The 25,443-nt window shown below is 39.2% G+C and overlaps 1 protein-coding gene across 1 annotated transcript in view; it reads right to left on the bottom strand.

Moving 5' to 3' along the window:
* ARID1B (AT-rich interaction domain 1B) overlaps positions 1–25,443 on the bottom strand; it is a 410,189-nt gene that overhangs the window by 289,381 nt on the left and 95,365 nt on the right. The window lies entirely within an intron of this gene.

Genomic DNA, 25,443 nt, shown 5'->3' with positions numbered 1-25,443 from the left:
TACCATCTGAGCTACCAGGGAAGCACTTTTCTGCAAATACCCAAGATATAGACAGAATGACCTAAAATGGGTCTTCTCCATTTCTAGTTACATGAACCTAAAAAATATAGAAATTGTTCAAAGAAAAGTTCTTCCTCATGCAATAAATACAATACACTATTGATGATATTTTCTGATGTTCTATCAAATCAGAAATCTACTGACACATTTTTTTCCCTAACTGAGAGAAAGAATAGGAGAGGAAAAGAAAAACAAGATATCAGAATGGCAAAAAGCACTCCTGGGAGGAGAATAGTAAAGTCATTGTTAATACCATAATATAGTTCATTTGAGAAATCCAAGAACTTCATCCCCATAAGCCTATATACTTCTAAGAATTAAGTCATCAGTTCCAGATATACTTAAAAAACAAATTGACTACAGAATATTGAATGAGAGGGAAAAAGAGTAAGGGATATATTAAACACTTTGCCTCTAAGACCAATTAGCACAGTAATTTGTAACATGTACTATGAAGTAAAAAGAAAAAACTGCAAAATGCTAAAGTTCATACTCCTTTTGACCCGATCTAGATTATTTTCAAACTTCTAGCAATGATGACAAAACATTTGGCCACAATGACTTACAAATGCTTCTCATCACACAGATCCTAAGTTACTAGAACAGACAAGTTTGTACTGAAACCATTCAACAGCACAGTTGAATTCTTTGCTTTTATTTATTTTACAGCTTGATGTCTCATAATGAATGTATGTCCCTGCCATAAGCCAAGCCAAAGAATTTCCATAAAATACAACTCCACATGCTAGAATACCATATACTACCACAACACATATCCTTTCGTTCAACACCCATATGTTTGATTTGATATCTAATACTATATTTCACACGAGCATCTTTGCAGTTTGATTTGAAGCAGTTAGGGTAACACTTTGCCAGTGTTAAAATGACTGTAAAGCTCAGTCAACACAGCCAGCAACTCCCCTATGAATTGCACTTTAATATGTTGACTTTCTGGTTTACAGAAACCTTTACACACAATATGGAAGTGTTGTTTCAGGGCAGGGGGTGGGGGGGGCCTCTATTTTCTAAGCAAGACAACGAGAGGACATATTGCAGGAGTCTCCTAACACTAGAGCAGCCATGAGCTTACTACTTTCTTTAACTACCTATCCCAACTCTGAAAAGCATGGAAGCAAGGCAGGTGCAGGTGAAGCAGTTAGAATGGGTGGGGACGTAAGCAATTCCACAATGGATCCGTAGCAACCATCTGCTGACCCCAATAAACGTCAGGGGGAAAACCATCAAAAGCACCTACTTGGGAGAGTTTGCTGCTGTTTTTCCTCAATTAAAAATCTACTTGTTATCCTTTTAGATACACGGTCTCATTATGTGGTACTAACTAACTGGCATCTAACCCTCTGAGAGCCTAGGATAACTTATAACATAGTACAGATGGGCTATAAGACCTGGGGCTTAGAGCCAAGCAACTGCATGTGGCCCATTGTCCTCACATGGGAGCCACAACCAAATAGAGATAAATAAATGCTCATCTACCTACAGAATTTCTGTATTAGAAATGTATGAAACCTAAATCCAAGTCCTCCTATACCTTAGTTGTGTGAATATGATCAATCACATAATGATATCTGTCTTACATCTCCATTTGCAAAATGGGGCTACCTCTTCTATTGATTCATATTAATATTATAAGCAGCAATATTATAATTCTACCTGGAATTCTACATATATTCTATTATTAGTTATTAAATTACAAGTTGTAGAGCTATCTCTAAGTACTAATTATTAACTGTTACCTTTAAAAACCAATTTCTAAATATAATACCTCAATTGTCAGGAACTAATGTCTTAATTTTTTAATGATCAATAATGTTTTTGCTTTAAATCAATTTAGATGTAGGGCTTCCAAAAATCTATTAGATGCTTTTCTGACATTTTAAACCCAACAATCATTGCTAAGAAACATAAACTGAAGAACGGAGCCGTAAGACAAGGAATGCCCCAGAGCCAACTCCAAAAGTTATCTAACCAAAGCTCAGAATAACTCTGGCCCCACACCACCGGCTTCTCACATGCCATCAAGGCACTCAACCACTGCTTGTAACTCTGATTTCCATCTTTAACAGACTCTGCTGAGGACAGAGAAACCTACTATACTACACTGTCATGAAGGCCTGAAGGACCAGTCCATGAGGGAAGTACATACATTTTACTGTCTCCAGTTTTGTGAAATCAATTTTGGCTACTGTGAGTCTTTATTATCTCTTACTTCATGAAAAAGCTGGCTTAAAGCTCAACATTCAAAAACCTAGGATCATGGTGTCCAAACCCATCACTTCATCGCAAATAGACGGGAAAAAGTGAAAGCAGTGACAGATTTTATTTTCTTGGGCTCCAAAATCACTGTGGACAGTGACTGCAGCCATGAAATTAAAACATGCTTGCTCCTTGGAAGGAAAGCTCTGACAAACCTGGACAGTGTATTAAAAAGCAAAGACATCACTTTGGCAACAAAGGTCTGTCTAGTCAAAGTGATGGTTTTTCCAGTAGTGATGTATGGATATGAGAGCCGAACCATAAAGAAGGTCAAGTGCCAAAGAATTGATGCTTTCAAACTGTGGTGCTGGAGAAGACTCTTGAGAGTCACCTAGACTGTAAGGAGATCAAACCAGTCAATCCTAAAGGAAATCAACCTTGAATATTCATTGGAAGGACTGATACTGAAGGTGAAGATCCAGTAGTTTGGCCACCTAATGTGAAGAGCCAACTCACTGGAAAACACTTGATGCTGGGAAAGATTGATGACAGGAGGAGAAGGGGACAACAGGGGATGAGATGGTTGGATGGCATCACTGACTCAATGGCATGAGTTTGAGCAAATTCTGGGAGATGGTGAAAGACAGGGAAGCCTGGCATGCTGCAGTCAGCCCATGGGGTTGCAAAGAGTTGGATATGACTCAGCAACTTAACAACAATGAAGATTACTGAACTGTTGGATTCAAGTGAAATTTAACCAAGAGTTACTGAGTTTCAGGAATTGAGTACTGAAAATTGAGGATACAAAGCACTTCTGTCTCAGATGCCATTCCTTCCCTGACCAGCCTAAACCACCATCATTCTCATCCCATTTCTGATTCTATTTTACCACAGGGGAGATTATTAGATTTAGTCAGCTGACCTTGATGTGTTCCTGTTTCTACTGTTTGTCCTCATCACTTGACTACACACTCCTATACCCGTGGTATGCCTTCTGGAAGAGGGTCTGCCATTCAATAAATGGTTATTGGATGAATAAATGAATGTCGTTCAATGGATTATTAAATAAAGTTAATATATAAAATTTTAAATTAAGGATGGAAAACATTATAAAACTGAAATCACTTGTACCATCCAAGTCTTTGATACACATATGCTCAATCTAGTCTAACAGACAAACACCCCAAACCTCAAACTGACAGCAGCGGAGTAGCCTTGACCATTACCAGCTAACTCTCTAGGGCATTACCACCCAGGAAATGTACTGGATATTTATCACTAAACTAAACCAAAACGAAATCTCCAGAAAATGCCTAAGATGCCTATTTGTTATTTAAAGATAAGAAAAACAAAAATTTCTCTCATTTCTAAATAAAGAGGATTTTGAAGTGGAACATGAGTACGCAAGCATGCATGCTCAGTCGTGCCCGACTCTTTGCAATCCTGTGGACTGCAGTCCGCCAGGCTCCTCTATCTATGGGATTTTCCAGTCAAGAATATTGGAGTGGGTTGCCATTTCCTTTTCCAGCAATGTGTGCATACACAGTAACTAAAAGTTATCCTACTTTTCAAAGAAATGTGAATGCTTCCAAACAGTATTAGAGAGGGAAAGTATAGCTAAAAATCATTCATTTACTATAAAGTATTTGTTTTAGGAAACTACTCTGATAAAGGATATGATTAATAACTTTCAAGTCTCTGAAAAAAAAAACAAACAAAAAAAAACAAAAACAAACAAACAAAAAAAGTCTCTGGATCATGTTCAATGTGCAGAATTCCAGGCTCCATTTTTCATTTTACTTTTTACCCTGAACTCTGCTCATCCTTCAAAACTGAAGAAATAATAAGGTTTATTTTCTCATCCTCTTCCTTCCTAAGTAAGTTTGATAAAAGGGTCTCCCCACTAAGTTTCAAGGTGCACTTCCCTAAGACCCAATACCTTGTAAATACATCCCCATGAAACACCCCCATGTGTCCCAATAAGGATATTACATTGGACACTATCTACAAGAGCCAGAAAGAGGACACAATCTAATACTAGCACAGTAGGTAAATGGGAAAAATAGATTTTGCTATAGTCATACATGGAATTCTAACCATAAAGTGCACAGTTTAGAGGCATCAGGTAGGTTTATACCATTGTGTAATCATCACAACTATCCATCTCCAGAACTTCGCCATCCCAAAATGAAATTCTACTTCCATTAAACAATAACTCCACTTGGGCTTCCCTAATGGTTCAAACAGTAAAGAATCTGCCTGCAATGCAGAAGACCTGGGTTTGATCCCTGGGTCAGAAAATGCCCCAGAGGAGATAATGGCTACCCAATCCAGTAGTCTTAGAGAATCCCATGAACAGAGAAGCCTGGCAGGCTACAGTCCATGGGGTCACAGAGTTGGTCACCACTGAGTGATTAACACTTTCACTTCCAAGGTTCACCTATATTACAGCATGTATCAGAATTTCATTCTTTTTTAAGGTTAAAAAACATTCCATTTTTAAGTGCAAACAGTATTTTGTTTATCAAGTTATCTATCATGGACACTAGGGTTGTTCTACCTTTTGATGACTGTGAATAATTCAGTTCAGTCGCTCAGTCGTGTCTGACTCTTTGCAACCCCATGGACTGCAGCACGCTAGGCTTTCCTGTTCATCACCAACTCCTGGAGCTTACTCAAACTTATGTCCATCAAGTCAGTGATGCCATCCAACCTTCTCATCCTCTGTCGTCCCCTTCTCCTCCCGCCTTCAATCTTTCCCAGCATCAGGGTCTTTTCTAGTGAGTCAGTTCTTCGCATCAGGTGGCCAAAGTGTTGGAGTTTCAGCTTCAGCATCAGCCCTTCCAATGAACATTCAAGACTGATTTCCTTTAGGATAGACTGGTTGGATCTCCGTGCAGTCCAAGAGATTCTCAAGAGTCTTCTCCAACACCACAGTTCAAAAGCATCAATTCTTCGGTGCTCAGCTTTCTTTACAGTCCAACTCTCACATCCATACATGACTATTGGAAAAACCATAGCTTTGACTAAATGGACCTTTGTTGGCAAAGTAATGTCTCTGCTTTTTAACATGCTGTCTAGGTTGTGAATAGTACTGCTTATAGTATTAATAGTATTGTGAATAGTACTGCTATGAAAATTGGCATACACTTTATCTGTTCAAGCTTTTGCTTTCACTTCTTTTACCCAGCCCAGAAGTAGAATTGCTAGATTGGTATTGTAGTACTGGAAAAGACTCTTGAGAGTCTCTTGGACTTCAAGGAGATCAAACTGGTCAATCCTAAAGGAAATCAACCCTCAAATATTCATTGGAAGGACTGCTGCTGAAGCTAAAGCTCAATACTTTGGCCACCTGATATGAAGAGCCAACTCACTGCAAAGACCCTGAGGCTGGGAAATATTGAGGGCAGAAGAAAAGGGCGCAACATAGAATAAAATGGTTGGACAGGATCACCAACTCAACGGGCATGAATCTGAACAAACTTCAGGAGATGGTGAAGGACAGGCAAGTCTGGCGTGCTGCAGTCCGTGGGTCCCAGAGTCGGACACGACTGAGCAGCTCAACAGCAGCAACAACAACAGCAGCAGCTCTCTGTTTAATTTTTGAGAAATGGCCATACTATTTTGTATAGCAGAATACCATTTTTTACCCTGCCAACAGTGCACAAGGGTTCTAATTTCTCCACACCCATGACAACACCTGCTATTTTGTTTTTGTAATAGCCATCCTAATGGGTGTGAAGTGGTATCACACTCATTACAGGTTTGCTTTTTATTTCCCTAATGATTAGTGATGCTGAGCATTCTTCTCAAGCTTATCAGTTATTTATTCTCTTGGAAAACTATATTCAAGTCTTTCACCCATTTTTTAAATTGGGTTGTTAGGTTTTTCTGTTGTTGTGTGGTAGGAGTTCTTTATATATTCTGGATATTAATCCCATAAATGATATGTGATTTCCAGATAGTCTTGCCTCTTCTGAGTGCTGCCTTTTTGTTCTCATGATAGTGTCCTTTCATGCACATAAGTTTTTAATTTTGATGTACTCCAATTTATCTTTTCTTTTGTTTCCTGTGCATTTGGTTTCATGTTCAATAAATCACTGCCAAATTTAAAGTCATAAAGCTTTCCCCAATGTTCTCTTCTAAGAATTTCACAGCTTTAGCTCTTATGTTTTAGGTCTGACCCATTTTGAGTTAATTTCCATACATAGTGTAAGGTAAGGGTCCAACTTCATTCTTTTGAAAGACCTCTTGTTCGTAACTCTAGTATGTAATTTTCATCTCTGCTTCAAATCCTTTTGTCCTAAGAAGAACTGTTTGGCTTGGTATCTATATTTTCCTCTAGAACTATATTAAATGTACCCAATCAACACACTGTATGATATGTTTATATGAAATTCAAAATCAGGGAAAACTTATCTATAGTGTTAGTAGTCACAACAGTGGTTGTAGGATAAGGGAACTAGCTAGAAAGAGGGATGAGCAAACTCCTGGGAGGAACAAAAATATTCTGTATCTGAATTGGTCTGGTAGGTTCAAAGATGTACATTATTTGTCAAAACCCATCAAATCATACACTTAAGATCTGAGCATTTCATTGTATGTATATCTTTAAAATATGTACATACACTTACTAACAAAGAAGGTATCCAAACTTTGTCAAACTTTTGACTTCACATTTTTTATAATGTATTTATGTCAAACCACTTCTGCTTTACTAATGCCTAGATTTAAGTTTCCTATCTGATAATAAAATAGTAACTATTCTGAGATGCTTAATAGAGAGTTCTCATATTTTCAGTTTACATAATTCTAACCAACTTGATGAATATGAGTTTGAGCAAGCTCCGGGAGTTGATGACAGACAGGGAAGCCTGGCGTGCTGCAGTCCATGGGGTCACAAAGAGTCAAACGAAACTGAGCAACTAAACTGAAAATATTACATAGCAATTAATACTGAAATAATCGCAATGAGTAAGTAAATTCAAATATTTAATAAAAAGTCACAATATATATGGGCTTCCCAGGTGGCTCAGTGATAAGAATCCTCCTGCTAATGCAGGAGATGAAGGAGATGGGAATATGATCCCTGGGTCAGGAAGATCCCCTGGAGGAGGAAATGGCAATCTGCTCCAGTATTGTTGCCAGGATAATCCCATGGACAGAGGAGCCTGGCCGGCTACAGTCCATGGGGTCACAAAGACTTGGACACGACTGAGTATGTACTGCATGCACAATGCACAATATATAGAAACAATATCTTTAACTCAGAATTCTGCTTTTGAGAAATTTACCTTAAGGGAAAAATATAAAACAAGTAAGTAAAAAGATGTGCAGCAAGAAGGTCACCACAGCCCCATGACAGCACCCCAACTCAAGAGCGAAACAGCCTAAATGGTTAAATGTATATCATGAAAGGCTGGTTTAAAGGAGGAGGATAATGATATTTTATTCAGTGAAATACCACAGAACCATTAAAATGAATGAATCTAATTGTACATGATATGTATTGAATAGGAAGAAAGCATGTCCATGGGTTACTGAGGTGGGACTTAAGGGGTAGCAAGTTACAGAGCCATATACATGCACACAAGTGTGATTCAGTCATGTCTCATTCTGGGATCCTATGGGCTGTAGCCCTCCAGGCTCCTCTGTCCATGGGTTTTTCAAGGAAGAATACTGGAGTGAACTGCCATTTCCTACTCCATACATACATTTTTTTTTAATATGCAAATCTGTATATGAGTGGTGAGTATAGCATTAATAGCCCAGAAGTATATACATCAAATGTTATGTATCATTTCCTAAGCCAACTCTGAGTTTTTCATGCATCTAGAACTAAATGCAATTTCTTTTAGATTAATTATTGCTGTCTTTCTAAGAATTATCAGAAAGGTATATTATTATAACAATTTATACTTAATAGCAGATAGCCTCTTAATTTTTGTTTTTGACCATAAATTTGAATTCTTCCAGGCAAATTCTACAAAAAAGGAAAGCAAAAAGCACAGGAAAAATCATGAGCTCATAGCAGCTACATTTTAGTCAATACTGTGGCAAATTCTACTGGCTTCCGATTTCACAGAAAGTAAATGCTATTTTTCATGCAAAAAAGACAGACTGAAAAGTCCCCACAGCAAGGAATTTAGATGCTGAGTCGATGTGTGTCTGAACAAATTCCAAGAGAAAATTTTATTATGTCAACATGTCCAGTCAAAAATAATGTGTTAGAAGGTAATAAAGTTTACAAGGTCAAAATCCTACAAATGCTCCACAATCTACGTACAGTCCTTTAAGCTAAGTTCCCAACTGGGATTTTTGAACAATGTAGGTACTTTTAAAATTCACTTTCTTTCTTTTTTTTTTTTTCCTTTATTTTTATTAGTTGGAGGCTAATTACTTTACAATATTGTAGTGGTTTTTGCCACACATTGACATGAATCAGCCATGGATTTACATGTGTTCCCCATCCCATCCCTCTGGGTCATCCCAGTGCACCAGCCCCGAGCACTTGTCTCAAGCATCCAACCTGGACTGGTGATCTGTTTCACACTTGATAATATACATGTTTTGATACTGTTCTCTCAGATCATCCTACCCTTGCCTTCTCCCATAGAGTCCAAAAGTCTGTTCTATACATCTGTGTCTTTTTTTCTATTTTGCATATGGGATTATCGTTACCATCTTTTTAAATTCCATATACTTGCGTTAGTATACTATATTGGTCTTTATCTTTCTGGCTTACTTCACTCTGTATAATGGGCTCCAGTTTCATCCATCTCATTAGAACTGGTTCAAATGTATTCTTTTTAATGGCTGAGTAATATGCCACTGTGTATATGTACAATTTAGGTGCTTTTAAAATTCACTTTCTTATTATAAAAAGAAAACTAAATCTTGTCTTTAAGCTTGCTTGGTGGGGGTGGGGGGTGGGGGGAACTCCACAATTCCTGAAATTACTCCTTCATGCTTGAAAACTGAGAAACAATCAACAAATGTACACAGAATATTTACTGTATGCACTGTACACTAAAGCTGTAAGTTCCTTCAAATTTCATCCAGCTTCCCTTGAGTAACACAAAAAAGACAACATAGGGTTGGAAGAGTGGGCAGAGCAGTCCAGGGTCAAACAGTGTCTAAACTCCAGCAGAACAGGCTTAATGACCAATCACACAAAGGAGCTGGTTACACAGCTCCCGTTGCTATGGAACCCACTTCCATTTCTGTCCATGCCCTTGTTCCTAACAGATAACTTTCGGACCATAAACACTGCTGTTGTTTAACAGGCTGAAAAATAACCAACATATCTGGGCTGCTTTAGCCCACTCCCTTAGTATAAAAATTTTTTTTCTACTTCATATCAGAAAATAAATTTACTTTTTGGTTTGTGAAACTAAATTGAAAAGTTCTCATTTGTTATCAGCAATAACTCTTTTCTCATGATAAATTCTGTTTTCTAAAGCTTCCTTATCAGGTACACACAATATAAGATTATAAACAGTGAGAATAATATACATGTAATCTCTCTTGGATTTTCTTTATAATTATTAATTACCTACAAAATTTCACTGCTTATTCTAAGTCCAGCTGCTTTATATTTAGCCAATCGCAGCTTAAGTGAATACTGCATCAGACCAACGTTTTGCAGCATGAATACTCTACGTGGCTATGGGAACTAGTGGTAGTGCCTTTCATGACCTCAATTTCCAGAAGTCAGAGATATGTCCTCAACAGCCTTTATTTCCTCTCCATAATCACTATTCTATTATCCACAAATTTATTTATACTCTTCTTAAATTAATTTACATTTCTAGTCCAGGCTACCTCTTGAAGGTAAAAAGTTCTGGAACATTATTATCCATTTTGTAAAGTGCTACATCCTTCAGTTTTCATAAAATGAACTCCAAGCTTCAAGCAGTGTCCGCTAATGCTAGTACCTGGAACTTGATTAACAAATGTATGGTCAGTCAATGCCAGCCAACTCCTTCAGATCTCCTTGATCAGAGATTCCCTGTCAACTGCTTTCTGCCCTCAAGTCCCTTGATTATTTTCACTGCCTCATCTAAATTGCTTTCACTGTTAGCCTTCACTGTGGAATAGCAGCTAAAATAGCATAAATGATTCCAAAGGCACAGCAAGCATGGCTGTACACAAACGTAAAATCACTTTTGTATTTACTTTTAAAAAGAAACCTCTACTACAAATTTTGTATTCTCTACCACCTCCTAACTACAGATGTTTTCACCTTTCTTTCCAGGTCAGCCAAATTGAGGAGATTTTAAGTATTCATAAAATGCAGGCATTCACTGGCAGTAAAATGCTTCCTCTCATTTACAACCAGTGTTGAAATAAAGTCTTACTGTACACAAAATTAACACACAAGTGTATAATTGTAGTTTTATGCTCAAGTGCGTTAATTATGCACTTTAAAACATTTTCTTCCCAAGGATTCATTGAGGGCATTTGATATCACAGACTTATGAGGTCTACTGTGCGCTTCTTTGACAAAACAGAAGCATAACAAAAAAATCTGCAGCCTCAGAGAGAAAGTAGTATGCAAAGTACAAGATGATAAATCTCATTCTAAACATTTTAGCTTAAAAAAGATCATATTTCCAACGCATATGAATGGGTGAGGGGTCAACCTAAGAGTAAAAGATTAATTCAGACTCCTTATTCTTGAAGCAAACAGAACCGGCATACCAAAACAAGTGGTCTCAAACCTTTCATAAATCATCATGGGGAGAAAAACTCACCTATGAGTCTATATGCCTTACTAATATAAATAGTAATATTGGCAGGAAAAAATTTTAATAGTAAACGAAGCCTTGCTCATTTCTAATGCAGAAGCTTTGACATCTAGCTTATCAAGTATTTACATTTAAAACAAAATAAAAAGTAAGTATTTTCCATACCAAACACATGTCATTTTCAAATCAGAGAATCAGAACTATGGAAATTCATCAACATGGTCTGCAAAAAGCCCAAATTCTGCAGAGCTCACAGTATGTACAGAAAGAAAAGAAGGGCCCTGAAAGCCATCTGTAGTAATAAATAGGTCAACTCTGCTAACAGAAGCAACATTTTCCTAGAAAACGCTACTTAAAAATAATTTTAAAGAAAAGAAGGAAGGAAAGAGGGAGGGTGAAAGAAGAGGCCTGAGCTGTCTCACAGGACCTCAGGTGTCTCCATTCAGGAAAGCACTTAACCAAGAAAACAGACATGTGATGTTGTTTATTTAGTAAAGAATACATCTCACTGAAAAGCAATCTGGAGTTTCCATCTTTCTTGTCATATTACTGCGCAAACTGCAACAGGTAGTTTTGAATTGGTGAACATAATCTTTGAGTGGTTTCAATTCTTTAAAAAATATATAAAGAGATTATAAAATCGAAAGTCAAAACAGTACAGCAGGACCTCACACACACGTTCCAACAGCAGGGTTTTCTAACAAGACTTTTAAGTGTGAGACTACAGTATGTTCATGTTTTTAAAAACCACCACTTGGTCCACACGCACACAGTAAGAATACTATTTACTACAGGTAAAAATGGAAAAACTCGGCAGTGCAACTGATGGGAACTATCTATAGCTTCTTGCCTAGCTGCCCTTCTGGCCAGAGATTTCTATTTTCATAAAGCAGAAAAGAGGAGCCAAGAGCTTTGCCACTTTCCCATATAAACCGAGCTGCCAAAATGGATGTGCCAAAGGGGAATTTCAGAGAATTTTAAAGAGATAACCTTTGCTGAGGCTGCAATGTCAACTCCGTAACCGCATGACTGGAACATGTGCAGTGAATGCTAGATTGAAAGGACTGTTCTATTGGAGATAACCATGGAGCAGGGGAAACAGAGAAAACAGGGATTTACCAGAATCAGACTAGAATTTTAAAACAGCAAATGGAGAGACAAGCAACTGGTATCTTCTGTGGACGGGAACATGATGGTGGGGGAACATGAGGAGAGAGATGATTCACAGCAGGCCCTTTCTACCTTGAGGATTTTATACCACCCATTGAAATTCTGCGTGTGTGAGTGTGTGTATATGCATCTAAATTCCGTGTGTGCGTGATTTTTTTTCAAGAGTCACTGTGACTGTATTTTTCCAAGAGTCTAGGTTTATCTTTTGAGGGTGAGGGGGTTAGTTGTTTTATATATCCTTTCTATATTTTTCCTCTCCTGCTCCCCTCCAAAAAAGAGAGAGGGAGGGAGGGAGGAAAAGAATGATTTTAGTAACTGAGTTCATAAAAATGTGAGTACAAAGCCACCAAGCCCCTCAAAAATGGACATCTAAAAAACGATATTATGTTAAAAATATGATCCTTTAAAAACATACACTGTTCTATATCTTTCAAAGGAGAAACTTGTACTCATTAACCTATCCACCCTCAAATGTAAATGATGTATATGGTAAAAAATGTATGAATGGAGAAAAATAATAGTAATGATAAGGCAAAGGGTAAGACAGACTTCTCTACATAACATAGCCAAAACCCAAACCTGGCTTCCTCTGAGACTCTGAGACTTCAGTAGACTGAAGGATCTAAGAATAGACAGTCCCAGGGGATGAGCCAGTATAGGGACCTTGACCGGCATTCTCCCCGAGCAGAGGCGCTGACACTGACTCGGAGAGGAGACAGCTGCAGGCTTTGTCTTGTGCTACCCAGATACAGAACAGGCTTCAGATAACCATAACTAGCTGGCCACTTTTTGCCCTGACTTTCAGAATGAACTCATAACAAATAATGAGGACTGCAAATAAAGGAGTCCTTTTACATTGGGAGATGTTTCTACTACTAATTCATCCTCTCTAAAAAATCAGTGATATCTTCCCCGAACCTCATGTGCAAAGGTAAGACTAAAGGAAATGTATATGCACATTAGTGGTTGAAAAACTGATTCCTTGCATTTTATTCCCTAGATCATAGTCTGAGATGGGTTGGGTGAAGGAAGAGGGTGGGTAGAAATGCTCAAAAACACAGGCAACACACACAGTCACATATTTGGATCATTAAGCTATTGTTTTAAGCTGAAAATAAACATCCATTCCCCCATCCTCAGAAGGCTAAGCCTAATTAAACTTTATTGTAAATTACTTTATCATGCACTGTTAGAACTGGTAGGGATTTCAGAGATCACTGGTTCAACCCTCTCTTTATTAAGATCAAGAAGCTAGGGTCAAGAGTTAGGAAATCTGCACAATTTCACCCAGCTAGAGTCACAAATAAAAACTATGCTCTCCATGCACACCCCTCCCCAACCAGGGCTCACTCCACTCTCCCAGGATGCCCAGTCACTGAATGGAAAGAGTGGGGAGCAGTATGTAAGGGAAGCATGGAGGGTGCTCAGGCTGGGACAGGAAGAGCAAAGGACACTCCGCGCATCCTCTCTGTTCCAGCAAAGAGAAGTGTAAGAACAGACAAGGACACTGGGGAGTCCACAGAACATCGGAGAAGCAGCTGGAGTGGGAAGGAAGACAGGTGAGCAAAAACACAGTGATTATAAATGAGAAATGTACGCAAAATGTTTTTTAAGTTTTAACTGCTAAAATCAGAAAGTATTAGGACATAAAACTTCTACCAACACAGATATATACTCAAGGCAAAAGGGAGGAAGGGGGAGGCTCTTTGTGCTGAGTCATTTGGCACATAAATTTAACCCATAAAATAAACTTGTGATATTGGATAATATTAATAATTTAAAGAGAAGTTTCATTATGAGGCTGAGACAGCATGAGGAAATGATGCTTTAGATAAAAATATCAAAGCCCTTCAAATATAAATATATTTCAAAGCAAATGTTTATATAAGAAGAGAAAAATCATTTAATTATTTCCCTTGAGGTCTTCAATTTTTTTTATTTCATCAGATGGAACACATGTGCCAAATATTCCCAAAAGACTGGTCAGGAAAAAATATAGGATGTTGACATTTTAAAATCATTAACAGAAAGACACTTGGGGGTGGAGAGAGGAAGATTTACTTAATGTAGAATTTTCAACAAATTAAATGTTTGACTTCTTTCTCTACCATCTCTTCTATTTATATTTAATGATTTATTTTAAATCATGAAAGTAGACATTCTAACCTATTCAATTTTGAAACACAACAAATAATCAAAATTATAATTACCCCCCAACAAAACTATACTTTTAACACAGATGTGTTCTCAGACTATCCATTCCAAGCACCTCTGCAGAGCAGTCACAAGACTTTGGGGTAACACAAAAGTTGTTTAATTATTTTGCTAAAACATGAAGGGGTACAAAATAATCATACCAAAATACAGCCCTTCAATCCAATGGCAAATAAAGATACATGGGCTAAAACATTTCTCATTAGACAATAGGCTAATTCTACTTTAACTATTAAAAAATCAATTTATTACATTACCTTTAAACGGAAAAAGCTAGAATTCAAACAGTATACCACAGTAATTTTCACTTTAATAGATCCTTCAAATTTAAAGGATACATTCTACATATTACGGGGTGGGGGATGATTTCCAGCTATTCATGTGACATACTTAAGTTTTCTTTCAGGAATGTTGTTTACAAGACCAGTGGAAGGCCATCAGAGTAGCAAGAAAACACTGCAGTCAGGAAGTCTCCCCAAAATCAAGACCAGGAATGAGGAACTAGTGAAAAATGGTCATTTTCTAACCAGAGATGTTAATCACATTCGATAACTATAACAATAACTTAAAACCTATAGCTATTTCTTACTGCCAGAGAAAAGAAGTAACAACACTAGTATCTGGTCATTTTGTGTCTCCTTAAACCTCTTTCCACTGGTCCTCCACTCCCCACACTGGTGGGACTCTGATCACTCCATACGTCCAGGACAAATCCACTGTGAGGATCTGGGTGCTAAAAAAAGTCCTAATCCTCCTGAATGAAACCTGCAGAGAAGCCTCCAGGTGGTGCTTTCACTGCAGGCTCCTTTAGGGCTTTGTGGAGACGCAGGCTGCTGCCCTGATCACACCCTGTCATGGATCCATGTGACGGGTAAGCGACCTGCCCTGAAATTGGTAAATTAGTTAACTGTGCCTTTGATTTTCCATCAAGCTGTCCCGTGAATAGGCCATATTCTAACTCTACTTTGTCTCAACTACCAAAAAAAAAAACAACTTAAAAATTTCCATCAGAAAGAAAAGGAGGTGAGGAATCAAAGGAGCTAAAAATACTGAAGGTTATCAGACCAATGGCTTTCAAATGTTTTGATTCCAAATGAAAAGAAGAATTATGTTTTAGATCACAACCTTGAACACACATGACATCCTTACTACACTGTGATGCATTCATATTTTTTTCATACTCAAATCTCTTAAAAAAATTTCTGGTTGCAGCTTAATATACATTGCTTTCAGAGCCACACTAATAGATCACAATGAATAGTTTTTAAAAACACTGCATTCAAGGATGATTTTTTCAGAGCATCTCAGAGCAGCAGTGTATCAGATAGCGTATGAGAATAAATCAGTGTCCATGGATATTGGTTCCTCAAGTTCGTCTTCCCTGCCCTGCAGCTGCCGTTGATACACAATGCACTGCCAGAGAAACAGAACCACTGCTGATCTGAGCAGGCTGAACACCAACAGGAGATAACCAGCAAACAGAGAGAAGGCAAACTACAACAGAGCAGGGTAACAACCCACCAACAGTGTCTACTGCTCAGAGAGAAGGAGACAACAACTCCAGGAAGGAATTAGGAGTCACAGCAAGCATGGGTGAAGAAGAGACAGGACGCCTGAGCAGGTAAGTGTCCTAGCAGAGGCTCGGGATAAAGAGAGCATGCAATGGTGAGCAAGAGGCAAGCGCCAGAGATGGTACACAGCTCTCTTACAGCTGGAAGAAAGAAATGAAATTAAAAGTACAGGATGAACTGGATTCCAGAGGCAAAGCAAGGAAAATGAGACAGGAATAAAATTTTAAATATAAAGAGTATAGAGAAAGAGCTATGACTTCTTTTTTAATATTTATTTTATTTCTTTACTTTATTTGGCTGCTCTGGGTCTTAGGTGCATCACACGGGATCTTTCAGTTGCGGCATGTGAACTCTTACTTGTAGCATGTGGGATCTAGTTCCCTGATCAAGGGCTGAACCTGAGCCCCCTGCACTGGGAGCACAGAGTCTTAGTCACTGGGAAGTCCCAGCTATGACTTCTTTTGATTTCCACAGAGATCCCAAAAGAAGAAAAGTAAAACCTCACAGGGACAAGGCAATATATCTATTCAGGGGCGGGGTAAGGCAGGGAAGACCTTCACTGCTGGTGGTGGAAATCCTGACCACCATGTCCCTGGGGCAATTCTGAGGCTCCCTAGCAGTGAGTTCTTCATCAGATTCATATGAATATTTGCACAAATAATGTCTCTGGGGGAAACACTTGGAAAAAAATTATAATTATGACTGCCTAAAATTTGCAATGATGCTACTAAGAAGAATAAGGACAATTAACATGTAATTTAAAAAGCAAATGCTCACAAGAAAGACTATCTCATTACAGGCAGAGAGGCAGTGGGCAAGAATGCTCTAAGAACAGGGAGCCTGAAGGTGTCTCACAAATGTTCCCTGACCAACTGACACTGGGAAGCAAAAGGAGCTGAAGGCAGTTGTATTCATTGAGCTTGTAACTTTAGAAAATACAGAAATTAAGCTCTGGAACGCTCCCTCTCTTCGCACTTCCCTTGTACTCTTTCATCATAACCTTACACTGCTCTCTACCCTGAGGCCTCCATGTGAAATTCCCTATACCACAAATTATAGCATATGGCTTTCAGCTTCTTTTCTCCAAAACAATTTACTACAGTAACTACCAGAAAGATGTCACTGTAAAAACTGTTCATTGTTATCAGCTAGTTCAGTTCACTCACTCAGTTGTGTTCGACTCTTTGTGACCCCACGGACAGCAGCACGCCAGGCTTCTCTGTCAATCACCAACTCCCAGAGCTCACTCAAACTCATGTCCATCGAGTCAGTGTTAGTTGGTTATCAGCTAACCACTCCCCAAATTCATGACAGTATCAATATTTCGTATGTACACACACAGTGCTTTCAAACTTCTTTCACACTGATGATCCCATTCAACTCTGTGATAATTCTATGAAAAAGGGCAGAGTTACTCTTGGACAAAGAGCCTTCTCTATGAAGGTACTAAGAGTCAACTGGTGACAGAATCAGTGATAGCTGTCTGGTCTCCTGATTCAAACAGATAGCAGGACTGAAAGAGAAAGCTATGGCAAGGCACCCTTAGAGTTGGTACCTGTACCTATGCTTTGTTTTCCCAAATGGATCTCAAACTTTTCCATACATTCCATTATATCACATGTATTGATTCAACATTTTATTGAGCAATAATAAAGTGTCAAACAATCACCTGAGGCGCTATAGAAGATAGAAATATGAATATTACAAAATCCCTGCATGTAGCAGCTTACAAACAGAAGGGAGAAGTAACATATGCTTACAGTTCAGAATAAAAAAGAAAATTTTGAGCCATAACAAAAGGACAGCAGAGAAGGAAGCAGGTAGTTTTCATTGGAAGAGTTGGGGAGATAAGTCCCAGAGCATCAGGAAATGCTGTTCAGATCGTAAGTATTGGTCCCAGGCCTGGACAGAGGACTTGACTCTCAATTGGCAAGAGAAGAAAAAAAAGAGGATTCTCTGCTGAGTAACAGAAACCCAGTTGGCAAAGGAGGGAAACATGAAGGGAATGAGGCATAGACAGTTCAGTGCAGTGTGATATAATGATAGAGAGGAATTCTGATTAATTCCCAGGTCACACTATGTACACAGCAGATGCTTAAACAAACAAACAACACCCCCCCACCAAAAGCACTGGCTGTATGAATGGTTGACTCTGTAATAAATGAGTACATTCCATTTTAAAACATAAACATGAGTTACCACCCAAGATAATGAGTTATAGTTAACTCTTAAGTATCAACTGCAACTTGCCCTTGGGAACATTTTCATGGCATTAAGGCTTTCCCCCTTACCACACATACCTTCAGGATGTTTCCTCACATAATGGCTAAGAACACATCTTTTTCATGGTAACCCAAATAAGCCACTGTTAAGGAGGTAAACTTTCTGTTCTCGGAAATTAAATACTGCACTCCAAAACCATGCAGTAATTTTTAAAGAATACCTACTATTTAGAAATTATTTCTATAACTGCTCCCCTTTAATCAACATGAACAAACACTAAGCATGCCCCAATGGGTACCACTTAGACTAAAATTTCAATAATGGGTGCTGAAAGGTGTCAGTACTGAGATACAGGAACCCATGCACTCCTCAGACTCCCTGAAAGGTGACTGACACAAAATTGAAGACAACACATCACCCGTTAACACACTGAGAGAAAGACCATGAATATGGTATAGGTGATACTACATACATATGTATTTGTTTATTTGAAAAATAAGACTACTAAAAATTACCTAATTTCTTCCAGTTTCTTTTGGCATATCATGAATTTCAAATCTGATATCCAAAATTTCAAGTATCACATATCAAATCTTAATCTGGGTCTAGATAAGCAACTTGAGAATTACCCTGGTACTCAGTAACTAAAATCAGCTTGCTGAGGTTAGGACGGCCCACAGACAGGCTGTTCCAGACCCCTCAGCCAAGGTAAGAGTTGCGGGGGAGGAAAAAGGGGAGTGGCTGGGGGTTAGGGGTGGCTCACTTGGGCCCAGTGACAAGTCAGTCACCTGGCAGAGCTGTGGAAATTCCAGCAGGCCCAGGGCAGCACACGGCAACAGTGCAGCTGCCCAGACACACAACCTCCTGTGTTTCAAAGCCCTTCTAACCTCCATCAAGCCTACAACACTTTCTCTACGAAGGTTCCAAATTCTTCTCTTTGGCCTTTTTCTCTACACTAGAAGCAATATGACAAAACAACTAGACAAACTGTTGTCAAAGTAATATGTTTCCTATACAAAATTAACACCACCTACCAAAAGCCATCAGTATTTTTCTTATGCAAATTTTATACAATATATTTATTAAATAATTATAAAATTTTTTTATTCAATATGAAGCATTATGTTTCACAACTTAAACACTCCACCAACTTATCAACTTTCCTGTGAAGGCTTCGGAGTGGGCTTCTGTCTCTAACACAGCCACATGACACACAATCGCATAACAGGCTCCCTGGGTTTCTCTTTCTCCTTTATAATCAGGAGTCCAGTTTCTACCTGCTCCTTTCTCCCTCTTGTCATATCCGCCTTCCCCTCTGACACTCCTAACTAATGACAGTGATTCTTCACTTTATGATGCCCCACTCCCCTGAAAATATATTTCTTCTAACTCCTAGACTCACGTTCTCACCCTCCTCGCCCCTCAGCAACAGTAACCTGGCATCCTCTCATCACCCGGCCCCCACCTCACATCTCAAATACACCAGGGAGGGCGAGGGGAGGATGTGGGCTCCCAGAAGAACAGACTTCTAAAACCTTCCCAAGTTTGGAAGAGTTCTTCTACTGTGGCAATACTCAGCCATCTACCAATGCAGAGGGGGTTTGAGGTTTTTGTTGTTTGTTTTTGTTTTGTTTTCCTTCCATCATTATGAAAGAGTTTACTCTCAGTTTTCCCTACAAGATATGAGAGATCCCTACTCTAAAACACAGGAAGACTAAGCTTAGCACATATACCTATGTCCCAGCATGTGTATATATGCATGTATGTAGTTTATATCTTAACTCACAGCAAGAACTGATGTTATACTTTATAAAAAATAGGAAGATACAAACCCTCTGTCCCTATTACATAAAAATTATCTAATATTCTTAAAATTAAGAATTTAAGAAGTGTTAACTAAAAGCAGAAGTGTTTAACATGATATGGGGGAAAAAATCAACATAAACACTTCTCACACTACTTGTTTTGAGGTAGTTTATTTCCAAAACATATTTCCCAATGTTATAGTCCCTTAAGGTGCTCATCTATCTGGCTTCTACAGTAATCTACAAATGTGAAACAAACACACAATTCACAGAAAGGAAAAAAGTACGAGGGCTTAACCGACTGTACTCTCATTTTCCAGAGGGTAGAGGTGTGGGGCTCAGTCACAAAGGGGCTTGTAAATTCCACTGGTTTAATGAACAGATAGTTTTCCTAATTGTTATTGCTGTACTCCACAGCCTAGTGATTGCCAGGCCAATACCAAAGTCCAGGTTCCATCTGAATGACATATGGCTTCAGTCAACCAGAGAGATGTCACAACACTGAACAATTCAAGTAGACAGAACAAGAATACCTAGCGCCAAATTGGCCTTCGCAGAACCAGATTTGCTCGTGCACATCGCTATCCTTGGAAGAGGTTGCATGTTGAGTGTGCATACTGTGAAGACACTTTCCTGAGTCCCGAAAAGCACTGCACCAGGGCTCTGGGTCTTGTAGGCTGGCGCAGTGGAAACAGGCTGCATGGACTCTGGAGTGGCAGGCACAAGGTCAAGTTCTGCCTGAACAGCTACAAGTTCTTTGTCAGACTGCATTACTTCTTTGCCCACCAGGTTCCTCGTAAAACAGTATTATTACAATACTCCCTCCACCTCACTGAATGGCATGCTGACATGAAAACTTCCTAAATGGTCAACTACTATGTAAACAATCACATGATAAAAACATATATCCCACCAATAAAAACTTCCAGAAGTACATCTATTCCAAGTGGTAGAAGAGCAGTGTGTGAGGCACTTGTCCATCCATTTGGCTACCCAGGCTATGAACACTTCTAGTACCTGAATAATTCCTCACTGACTGTGATAGGATGTGGTGATGTCAAGTAAGAAATACATACTTGGTTTTTGTCCCCATTTCTGGCACTGAGCTCCAAAAACGCTTGAAACTTCCTAAGTGTTGAGAGCCTGCATGGGTGCTCAGTTGTTAAGTCATGTCCAACTCTTTTGCAACCCTACGGGCTATAGCCCAGCAGGTTTTTCTGTCCATGAAATTTTCCAGGGAAGAATACTGGAGTGGGTTGCCATTTCCTTCTCCGGGGATCTTCCCAATCCAGGGATGGAACCTGTGCCTCCTATGTCTTCTGCACTGGCAGATGGATTCTTTGCCACTGCACCACCTGGGAAGCTGGTTGAGAGCCTAAGAGGTATCTTTTGTTAGGGTTTTGAAAACTCACCTAAGGCTGGGGAATCGTTGCCGAGAGAACCAACCAAGCGATCATAGGGTTGAACCTTTCAGTCCCACCCCTTGATTCCTAAGGAGGGGGACAGTGGCTGGAAGTTGAATCAGTGGCCAAGGACCAATGATTTAATCAATCATGCTTATGTAATGAAGCCTCCATAAAACTTGAAAGGACAGATTCGGAGAGCTCCCACGTGGTTGAACATGTGGAGGTGCTGGGAGAGTGGAGCACTCAAGACAGCGGGCGCCCCGCCCCTTCCTGCTCAACTACTCACCTCTTCCATCTGGCTGTAGTTGAATTGCATCTTCTATGACAAACCAGTAATCTAGTAACTGAAATGCTTCTCTGATTTCTGTGAGCTGCTCTAGCAAATTAACGGAACCCAAGGAAAGGGCTGCTGAAAATTCTGGATCTGTAATTTGGATCTGTGACTGTCATCTGAAGTAGGGGATGGGGGCTGTACTGTTCCCAGGTAGTGGTAAAGAATCTGCCTGCCAATGCAGGGGCTGCAGGAGATGCGGGTTCAATCCCTGGGTCGGAAAGATCTCCTAAAGGAGGAAATGGCAACCCACTCCAGTATTCTTGCCTGGGAAATTCCATGGGCAGAGGAGCCTGGTGGGCTACAGTCCATGGGGCTGCAAAGAGTCGGACACAACTGAGCAACTGAGTGTGCACACACATCACACGTCATGTTTCCAAGCGACCAACAGGGGCGATGGTGGAGGACAAGCTGTGGTGCCATTTACTGAGTGACTGTGAATGCCTCGTCTATCCTCATGACCCAGGCCTGTCATCGTCCTCACAGTGTGGTGGGGATCCATGTGCCTTCCCTCCTTGCAAGCCCAGGTTTTCAACTTTCCTGGCTATTCTGCAGCTTCCCACTAGACTGCCAATTTTTCCTTTTCTGGTTGGAACAGGCCAAACTGAGTTTCATTGCTTACAACCAAAAATTCTGGCTGACAGAAGCAATTTCTGAAACGGGAGAAAAGGTAAGTAGCAAAACTAAAGGAGACCTTCAAAATGTGTAGCATAGCACAGCAAAAAGAGAAGATGTTAACATGATATACAGCTGTCATGATACACATGATGATGGGCAGTCTCTTGATCAAGTCAAAAGCAGGAAAAGAACCAAGTCTTTCATAAGATTTTAGGCAACTAATCAAAAGTCAGGAATAAATGCAGTGATGTGAGAAGTTCCACAAGTAATGAGATTTCAGAGGCAGGCAGTTCTAATGTATGTGAAGATCACAGGTTCAGAAGTAGACACGTTCAATATAAATCAATAATTTTAACATAGGGAAAGAAGTTTTAATTGAAATAGAAATTACCTAAATGTAGTTGGGGGCCAGTGAGCAAGGAAGACTTCACTTGCAGAGAAAGTGACAACTAAAGCACTTAGTTGTGTTTTAGTTTAGTTCAGAAGGGGGACACAGAATGGGTCATTTCAAACAGAAAGAATAGTGGGAAACAGGCATGGTATATACTCAAATGACAAAACTTCAGTGGGCTGATGCACAGACACAAAGCGAGAGGGGGCTGGGAGAAGATAAGGTAGAAAAGTTCATAAGGGCCATGCCATCAGGCTACCAAGTTTATATTTCATATAAGACAGGACTTCACTAAAGAACTCTAAGTAGGAGAGCAATAGATCAGATTTCCATTTTATTATAGCAAGATTACTGTGAAGACTTGTGAAGATTACGTGTGAAGAAATAAGTACACAAAAATTGGTTCTTAACCATTCTGGGTTCATAGATACTTCAAGAATATTGTTGTTATTCAGTCACTTAATCGTGACCAACTCTTTGTGACCCCATGAACTGCAGTACTTCAGGCTTCTCTGTCCACTATCTCCTGGAGTTTGCTATAATGACCAGAAAAATACACCTACACACATACATAAAAGTCTTAATATTTGATTCCAAAGAATCCACAGGCTTCCGAAGTCCATCTGTGAACATTCAGGGGTCCATGGGCCTCCAAGTGAGGATGATGTGGAAGCAGCAGAAAGACAACTGGCAGACACTGACCGAGAGGCCCCAGCAGCTGCCCACACCGGCGACAGCAGAGAGCGCAGCTCACGGAGAGAAAGGCAGAGAAGGTCTGAGTAATCTGCAGGAGTCAGTGATCAGCTGGATGTGTGGGCTGTGAGGGAGGAATACCAAGTATGACTTCCACACGGATGACTGACATGAGTGAGCTGCACCACCACAATTTTACGGCACAAACGATGGAATGGGGAAAAGACAACTCAATGGGATACTCAGGACTGAGTTTTGAGAAATACATCCAGGTGGAGATGACCGGCTGGCAATCAGAAACCAGTGTCTCAAACTGAGCAGGCCACAGTCCAGGGTAGAGTCATTGGACCAACATGTAACAGCAGAAGCTACAGGAGGCATCTAGATTCGGCAGGGTCTGGAGGACACGAGGCAGGCCAGACACCACAAGGGAAGCCAGAACTCAGCATGAGGTCCACAGAAGGGCTGAGGCTAGCAGGGTCAAACTACCACCATTATGCCACTTCATAAACAGAAACACATTAATTTGTGCAAGTAATCTGTCTGCATGGTCACATCAGTGCTATTGACTCCAAAAAAATATAAAAACGTTTAAATAACTCCATTTAGAGGCTTGCAGATATATTAAGAAAGTAACATTATCCAGAGATACAATTCTCAATCTTTGCAGAGCCCTGACCTCAAAAAGGATAGTGTGTACAAACAAAAAACTTTAAGGATGATTTTTAAATATCCATATAATTTGGAATATTCAATAATACACTTCAGAAACACTGAAAATCTAGAAAGGAATTTGAAACCTCCTTTCAGGAAAGCAATTCTTTCAACAGAAGTATTTAGCATGTTATATAAACATGTTATTCAGAGAAACGTACAACATCGGGGATTTTCATCACATTTACTATATTTGTTAGCCAAAATGTAGCACGCTTGTAATCACCAACAGAGCTGCAGTAAAACCTCTATAACATTAAACAACAACAAAATGTGGCAGTAAGCCATCCTTCTATTAAGAAAAAGAAAACAAAGAAAACATTCTCAATAAGTACAGCTTTCTTTGTGACTTTTTTTCCCTAAGGAACTCATTTTAAACAATAGCTTACTGGCAAAAGCATGATATCATTTAAATTTGGACAAAGTCTGGCATCTCTACTTTGTGAGAAGAATTTGGCAGTAGAAAAACTATAGTAATTTTAGGGTTTTCATTATTCTCACACTAAAATGTAGAGTATGAAATAGAAATAACAAAAACATTAATCCAGAATATAGTTCTGAATGGTCATGTATCTCTATTACTTGATTCAGCTTTTATCACTAAGAATTATATATGTTATTAATTTTGAATAAATGGCAAATGGTTCTATACTTTCCTAGGGAATTAAGTCACCAACAGGACTGAAAGATGAGCACACATATGAAGAAAGTTTATAGCACTTAATAATTTCTAACGTTCTGAAATCTGATCATCCAGTACAATCATTTCCTAAAAAACTAAAGAATTTTTTCCTTCTATATAATGGATTTCCTGCTACATAACATACTGAAGTGCAATGGTACTTAAGTCAATGTAAAGAAGGAAAGAGAGAACAATGAATAAATGCTTATCAGTCTCAAATATTAATCTAGATACCACTAGATCCATATATTCAAAGAGGTAATTTAAAGACAGTCTTTTAAAGTACTTGGTAAATTTTAGCAGCTATTAATAAGATAAGATATCATACGTCAACTATTCAATTGATTGGTAACTACAAGCAGGTTATTCTACTTTATGCCACAGCAATTAAGTCAAGATATGGTTCCTTTCTGCTCTTAAAGATCCCAAGAAGAAAGGACCAGTACTCAAAGTATCCTATGTCAAGATGCACCTATGACCATGATGAAACACACTTATGACACATTCTGGAAATGAAGACATGCTCCACAAAGGAGAAAGGAACTGACTTAGAGGAATGGTCCATATCTCAGCCAGAGAAGACAATGGCACCCGACTC

The sequence above is a fragment of the Cervus canadensis genome, chromosome 33, assembly GCF_019320065.1.
Source record: "Cervus canadensis isolate Bull #8, Minnesota chromosome 33, ASM1932006v1, whole genome shotgun sequence".
Taxonomy (NCBI): domain Eukaryota; kingdom Metazoa; phylum Chordata; class Mammalia; order Artiodactyla; family Cervidae; genus Cervus; species Cervus canadensis.
The sequence above is the reverse complement of the archived record's forward strand: the minus strand, read 5'-3'. Positions and strand labels throughout refer to the sequence as shown.